The following is a 7,321-nucleotide window of genomic DNA, read 5'->3' on the forward strand; positions in this document are numbered from 1 at the left end:
AGGCCGTTCCCTAAAGAGCCCCACCTGTGCCAGCTGCCCATGCCAGAGTAAACAGGGCTTAAGTGTCTGGGCTGGTGCCTGCCTCCGCCTGGGCATTGCTTTTCCACATGGACTCAGCTCCCAGCTGTGGCTTGGGTTGTCTCCCCAAGCTAAATGACAGGTCTGAGGACCCAGGCCCTATAAACAGTATTTTGTAAGCATGTGGGGGTTCTGGGGGCCTGGTAAGAAGACAGATAATCAAGTGTAATTCAGGGACAACATGATATTGCCACCTATAAAGGGAGTGGGGGGGCGCTGTATGTGACTTGGCTCCCAGCTTCAGGGTCCTCACTTCTCTCAGAGAGCACCTGATGAATTCTCTATTACCCCACCCCGACACAGACACACATGTGCACACACAGCCCCCTCCTTCAGCTTCTCTTCACACAGTTCTCAGCACCCACGCTGATTGTGAATACAGTGTGTCCCATCACTGGTGGCTGGGATCTGCTCAGCTCGTCTAATGCTCCCTGTCCGTCCTTTCACAGTCCAGGGATGGAGCCCAGAGAGATTGAGCCACATGTGCTAAATCACCCACACGATAGATACAAACTTGGATGTGAACACAGGCCAGCTTGGATCTTCTTTCCACACCCCCACACTCCAGCCCTCCCAATCCCTGGGCCATCCCCCTGGGAATCAGGCTCTCCTAGCCTCTCCATGGCTTCCCCCTCCCCTGTCCTTGCCTTCTCAGCTTCTTTCCCCTTCTCCCCTCCTGTGGGGCTGACCCCCAGGGAGGGGGGGCTTATGTTTCTTCCTTCTGGACTCCCACCATAGAGAGGGAGAAGGAGGAGCCTGGCTCAGCCCCCAGGAAGCCCCTCACCCCATCTAAGGGGAGGCAAGTGTGCTGGGGAGCTGAGCAGGCTCCCAGGGGGAGGGCAGGGTGGAGCAGAGGGAGGGGGCATTGACGGGGCCCAGGCCACCAGAGACAGTAGGGAACAGAGCCAGAGGAAGCCCTGTAAATTCCTGAGCCCTGGTAAGATGGGGGCAGGCATCTGGGCCCTCAGCTACCACTCCACTCTGTCCTGAGGGAAGGAGGGGCTGGGGAGAGCCTTCCTCCTCAGGCAGGCTCCCGGGGTGGGGCTCAGAGTGGCTGAGGAGCCAGTGGGCTGTGGGCAGACAGATGTCCAGGACCACAGGTGCCACGTTGGTAGAGACAAGCATTACCAGGCCTTAGGGCTCTGAAAGCCTTTACCCATGCTTCTTTGCTTCTCTGTGTATGCGTGTCTCTCTCTGTCTCTCATTCTTTCTTTTTTTTTCTCTTTGCCTTTTCTCTCCCCTCCCTTCTCTCTACTCCTTGAGGTGAACAGCTCCAGTATCTGGTTCCCAGAATGGACAGGGCTTTGCCCAGAGAGGCTCTTGGCCTGGGCCCCTGGTCTCATAATAGACATGTCTAGCTCTCCTTCCCTGTAAAACCAGTCATGTCCTCTCTGAAGACCCTCAGAGCCAGGTTGTATGGGAAAGGGCACTCACCTTCAGAATTACTCGACTCAACTACTGGAGGGGTGAAGGCAAAACTCTCCCTACCACCAGAAGGCAGTGTTTTGGGAGACTGGAGTCTGGCCCCATCCCTAGGTGACCAGATGCCCCATGTGCCTGCGACGGTCCAGACCTATGCCGTTACTTGGCTGGAAATGTAAACGGTGCCCCAAAGTGTCCTGGTTTAGACTATAAACTAGATCCCCTATGGTCTAATAGGACCCAGGAGAGTGCCACACAGCCTCTCTACCCCCACCTCCCAGGACAGTTGTGTAAACCTCACCCAAGGACAATAGGCCAGACAGCAAAGAGGGGAGCTGGCCTGTATAAATAGCCCATTTTGGGGGGAGCCCCCCCAACACTGGGTAGGGTGGGTCTGCCTGTTGGGGAGAGAGGAAGGAGGATTGTGGTTGCCCCCAGGCAGCATGTAATTTAGGATTTATTTTGGGGCACTCTTACCAGTTCCGGGTGGGGCTGAGGTTAATTTAAGGGTTTAATGGGGGTGGGGGTATGGGGAGGTGGAGAGAGAAACCCTCCCACTCCAGCCTGGCAGGGAGGGGAGTCCTTGCTAAGAACCCTGCTAACCACTGACCATGGCCCCTCCTCAGAGCCACTCCCCGCCAAGTCCCCTGTGCTCCTCCTCCCTCAGTGGCAATGAGGCATCAGCTGCAGTCCCTCCGTGGGTCTGGGCCCCCTATCCTAGGTCCCAGCTCTCCTCACAATGCTGGGCACCAGGAGCGGCTGGTGGTTTGGGAGAAACAGTGATGGCTGTGGTGGGGGGCAGTGGTCATGTGGGCACCTGACAGAGAGGGCCCGGCTGGGAAGGTCCGTGACTAGAGGGAGCAGCCATTTGGAAGGTTTCTGAGGTCCCTTAGGTCTTGGTCCCAGCCGCTCCTTTCTCTGTCCTTCCCCAGAGCTGCAGGAAGCACCCAGTCTGAGGGGAAAACACAGGCTGTGCCCTCAGGGAGTCCCCATTCTGAGCAGGGAGACAGAAGCTTTGCCTTTAGGTAGCCTCCACTCTGAGGGGGAGACTCAGCCCCTCATTCGCTGAATGGCACCTATCACTTTCTTACACTTTCATCTTTATTTGTTTAGTACTTTATAGTCTGGGTCTCTTCCTGGAGCTTCACCTCTGTGATGTCAGACTTTATTCTCTCCCTCACAGACTCTCCAGCACTTGCCTAGCACAGAATGAAGCTCAATAAATATTTGCCTAATGAATGAATAAATGAATGAAAGGGGGAACGTCACTTAATATCCCATAGCCCTGATTAAAAGGAAGCAGTTGAAAGACAAAGTCCAAAGTCTTGCTGCAGGGCCACTAGCCATTCAAAACTAGAGGTTGCTGCCCAAGTGTGCATACCCCTTTCCCACCTCCACATCCTTCCTTACGACATTCCCTTGTCCTGGAATTCCCTTTGCTCCCATCACTTTGGTCATCCCAGCATGACCAAATCCCACCAGTCCTTCAGGGCCCCATGTAGAGCCAGCTTTTGCATGAAGTCCCTTCTGACCCCTCACCCAGATCTAAATGTTCATAGCTTGTTCTCTGGACCACTTCTTTCACTCTGCATGGGTCCACCAGGATCAGTGCTTCTCTCTCCTTTAGGTCATAAGGCCCTGGGGACTAGGCTGGCCAGGAGTTAATTGTCCTAGAGCTTGGAACGTCATTGGGGCTCAACTGGAGGAAGGGGTTTGGGTGATGGCATGTGCTCCTCTCTGCCCTACTTTCTGGGAGCTCTGGGTGGGCCTGTGGTCATGTGGGGACTCTATAAACTCAAACCAATCTCATTGTCATAAAGTCAGTTCTACTCATAGTGACGTGCATTGTGTTTCCAAGGCTATAAATCTTTACGGAAGTAGATTGCCCCATCTTCCTTCTGCAAAGCGGCTGGCAGGTTTGAACTGACAACCTTCTGGTTACCAGTCAAATGCCTTAGGCACTGTGCCACCGGAGCTCCTTGGGGATTCTATAGTGAGGGGTATATGTTGTTGTTGGTAGTGGTGCTGGAGCCAGGAGGACAGTCAGGACCTGAGTGGAATAGAGGTGGCATGAGGTTTCTCTTAGAAAGATGCCGAACCTTCTGGTCAAGAGAAAAAAAGCATGCAGAGAGAGAGCGCGAGAGAGAGTAAGATGAGAGAGAGCATGAGAGGAATTAGGGCATTGAGTGGCAGAGGGTCAGAGAGTGAGGGAGGCTGCGAGACAGAGAGAGGGGGAGATGGAGGGCAAAGAGTGGGGAGAAGTAGGGTACAGAAAGGGAGGGGAGGAAAGAAAGGAAGAAGGAGAGGAGGATCCGACGCCGAGGCTGAGGGCCAGAGAGGTGGAGCCTGAAGAGTGGAAACTGGAAGAGAAGAGTGAGCCGCAGACGAGTGCCAAGCTGGTGGGGCCCAGGGGGCTAGGAGAGCCTGGTGGGCTTCCCAGCTGCACAGAGGAGAGGCCTCTCCTGGTTAGGCTGCAGAGTGCCTGGCACCTGGCCCTTCCCAACTTGTTCCCGTCACCACTCTCCCCATTCAAATACAGCTTTCCAGTGCTTAAGGGAGACTGAGGCAGAGACGGGCACTCACTCCTCCCCTGTAGGACAAGCTCATTGAGAGAGCTGTCCGTCTTCCAACCTTCATATCCTGCCCCTATCCACTGCCCTTCTTACCAGTGGCATCACGAAAGGAGTGTCGGAGGTATGGACTGTACCAGGTGACACTGTCAGAGGGGGTGATACCAAAATGACTGTCTACAAAATTTATGTGCAGTGTTTTAGCAGACATTTATTTTTTATAAATATATCCCTGTAGTTAGTTGTAACAACAAAAAATATTTTTGTAAGCCCAGAGTGCATGTATTAATATATGCCTATAAAGCGAAAATTCTATGCTAATTTAGTGTTTGAACCTTCTAATGAGCTCCAGTCAGCTGTGATTATTACCCAAATACAATGACATTTTGAATCACACGGTTTCGTATGCACGCACCACAAGCACAGTTATTCTCACCACTGCCAGTGTTTTCATAGTCACTGATCTGGTGAAAGTTTCTGGCATCTCAGCTACAATACTGTGGTAGTTATAGTTATGTGCCGTCGAGTCAGACCAGACTCATAGCGACCCCTCCTTGGGTTTCCCGGGCAGTATCACTATGGAAGTAGATTGCCCCACTTTCCCTCCGAGGAGTGGCTGGTGGGTTTGAACCGCCAGCCTTCTGGTTAGCAGTCAAGTGCCTTAGGCACTATGCTACCAGAGCTACAATACTGTGGTAGTTAGTATTTCTAAATCTTTCTCAATAACTCTTTTGAGAATGAAGTTGTAATTGAAGAAGGAGAAAAATCAAAAAAGGCTTCTGCTCAGTTACTAATAATGTTGCAACTAATAATGTTGTAATTCAACGTAGAAACATTTTCAAAACAATTTTTTGTTACCATCCATATAACGTAGGCAACATTATATTCCAGCAATTTACAACTATATTTATCAGATATTGCTCTGATTAAAATTGATACTAAACGTTACTAAGGATACTGTATGGTCTGGCATGGGAGGAGGTCCGTGGGGCGGGGTGACACCAACACTAGTGATGCTGCTGCGTCTGACACTGCTTTCCCCAAAGACAGCAAAGGCCTCCTGGTCCCTGGACCGCAGGCCCCCTCTCAGGCCTTATCCCGCTCACCTCTGTAGCTCTGGTGCTGTTGGCCACACCTCCTTTAGAAGACCTCCTTCCTTGGTGGCTTTGGTGGCTCCTGGTTTCCCTCCTATCCCTCTGGCTACTCCTTCGCCAGTTCTTTTGCAGAGTGTGCCTTGTCTATCCTTTCTTGAATTTGAGGCTGGCTTCTTCTCCCTACCCTTTCTCCAGGGGACTTCTGCATACCCAGCCACCTCCTGGGCATTTCCACGCCCTCCATGTTTATCAAACTCACTATGTTTAATTGTGAACCATCCAGCCAAAGTTTCAAACCAGAAATCTGAGGGCTGGGCTTAGCAGATCCCTGACCCTCATCCCCCACTGCCAATCTGTCACCAAGTCCTATGGCTTCTGCTTCCTAAATCAATCTCAATCTGTGTACCTCTCTCCACTCCACTACCAGTAGCCTGGCCCAGATCACCATCACCTCCCACCTGGACCTCTGTGGCAGCCTCCCAAGTGGCCTCCCTGCCTCTTTTCTGATTACCTCCCAATTCACCCCCCCATGTTTCTCCCAGAAATCATGCTAAAGCACCACTTCCACTGTGTCATCCCAGCTCACCTCATCCTAACTACTCCAGCTCTCCCCACCCTAGCACACAACCTCCCAGCCTTGTCACTTCTCTTGGGTCTGTACTATGTTCTCTCTCACTGCAGGGACTCTGCAGATGCTATTCCCTCAGCCTAGAACACTCTTCCTCCAGGTCTCCTCCTAGATGTTACTTACCCTGCAGAGTCTTCCCTCATGCTCCTCATGCCCATAGTTGGGTCAGGAGGTCCTTTCCAGTTGCTGCCATACCTTTATTTCTCCCACCAACCACTTACCACATTGAATTATACTTCACTGTTTACTTCTGAAAGCTCCACTAGAACACAGAGCCCATAACTGACCATAACAAGGCTGAGCACAGAGTAAGTGCCAGGAATCATTGGTTGATGGGACCTTCATTCAGGGAAGGACAACGGAGAAGAGGATAGAAGGCTCTCATTCTAGGACTGGGCTTCTGAGGCAGTGGGACAGGGAGGTTCCAGGGCCTGGAGATAGAGCAGGAGGCCTTGCCTGGGATTGGTTGGGGTTCTGGCCCCAGGTCGGAAGGAGGCTGCCTCTCACCTGTGTTGACAGTGGGCAGTGCAGAAGGGCATTCCCTGGGCAGTCCTTTCCTAGGCTGCTTACTCACCTTCCCAGGCGAGACAGGAGAGAGTTCCAGCTCATCGGCACCCACTAGCATCCTCAGCAGCAGCTTGGGGTCTAGACAGACTGGCCATAGACAGATCCGACTAGTATTGTACTCCAGTTCATTGTACCCCAGACCAGCAGAGGAGGAGGCTGCTACCCCTTAGAGTCTGTGTATCACCCCAAGTAGTTATCTTTTTTGTTTTCTTGCTTAAAAATTCATAGGCAGATTACTTCCTACTCCAACGTGTGTGTTTTAATATCAAAATAATGCTTTAAGTCACTTGCCATAAAACAAGGACACTGTGAAGATGGAGCAAATTCTCAGTACTGAGCTGTTCTTGCTCCTATTCCTGGGCTATGCAAAAACAAGCTACAGGCCCAGGTCCCAGGCACCATCCTGCACAGCCTGACCGTGGCTAAGGACATCCACAGAATGGGGCACTGACTTGTCATGCTTTGGCTTAAGACAGTGGTCACTGTTAAATGGGGCCATGCGTGTAAAGTCTTCGTGATTCACCATGGACCCGTAGGTGCCAAGCTGGCTGCCTTGGAGCCTGGACCCCCTTTCAGGCCCCTCCAGGGACTGGAGAAACAGAAGGGATCAGCCAGGCTAGGTGCTCCTAGCCTGACCCCCATCCAACTTCCCGGGAACAGGCCGGGGGTCTGGGCAGCAGTACCCCTTCCCAGGCTAGAGGAAAGGGTGAGCTCACCCTCTGGCCCAGGAGGGGAGCGCGGGTAGGAGACATAATTAAAATGCCAGAGGTTAGGAGGTGAAGTTACAATGGAAAGAATGAAGTTTCAGCGCTGCCGCCGGCTGCTTCTCCCACCCGGCTCCCTTTGCCAAGCCCACATTTGATTTTTATTTCGGGAGCCGCCAGCACAGCACTTGGGAGGGAGCAGAAAAACCTCACTCCTGCTCTCCCTGCCACGTCTGGAGCTGGGGCCCACACAGGGAA

Source organism: Orycteropus afer, unplaced genomic scaffold (assembly GCF_000298275.1).
Source record: "Orycteropus afer afer isolate SDZICR_OR568_19922 unplaced genomic scaffold, OryAfe1.0 scaffold00085, whole genome shotgun sequence".
Taxonomy (NCBI): domain Eukaryota; kingdom Metazoa; phylum Chordata; class Mammalia; order Tubulidentata; family Orycteropodidae; genus Orycteropus; species Orycteropus afer.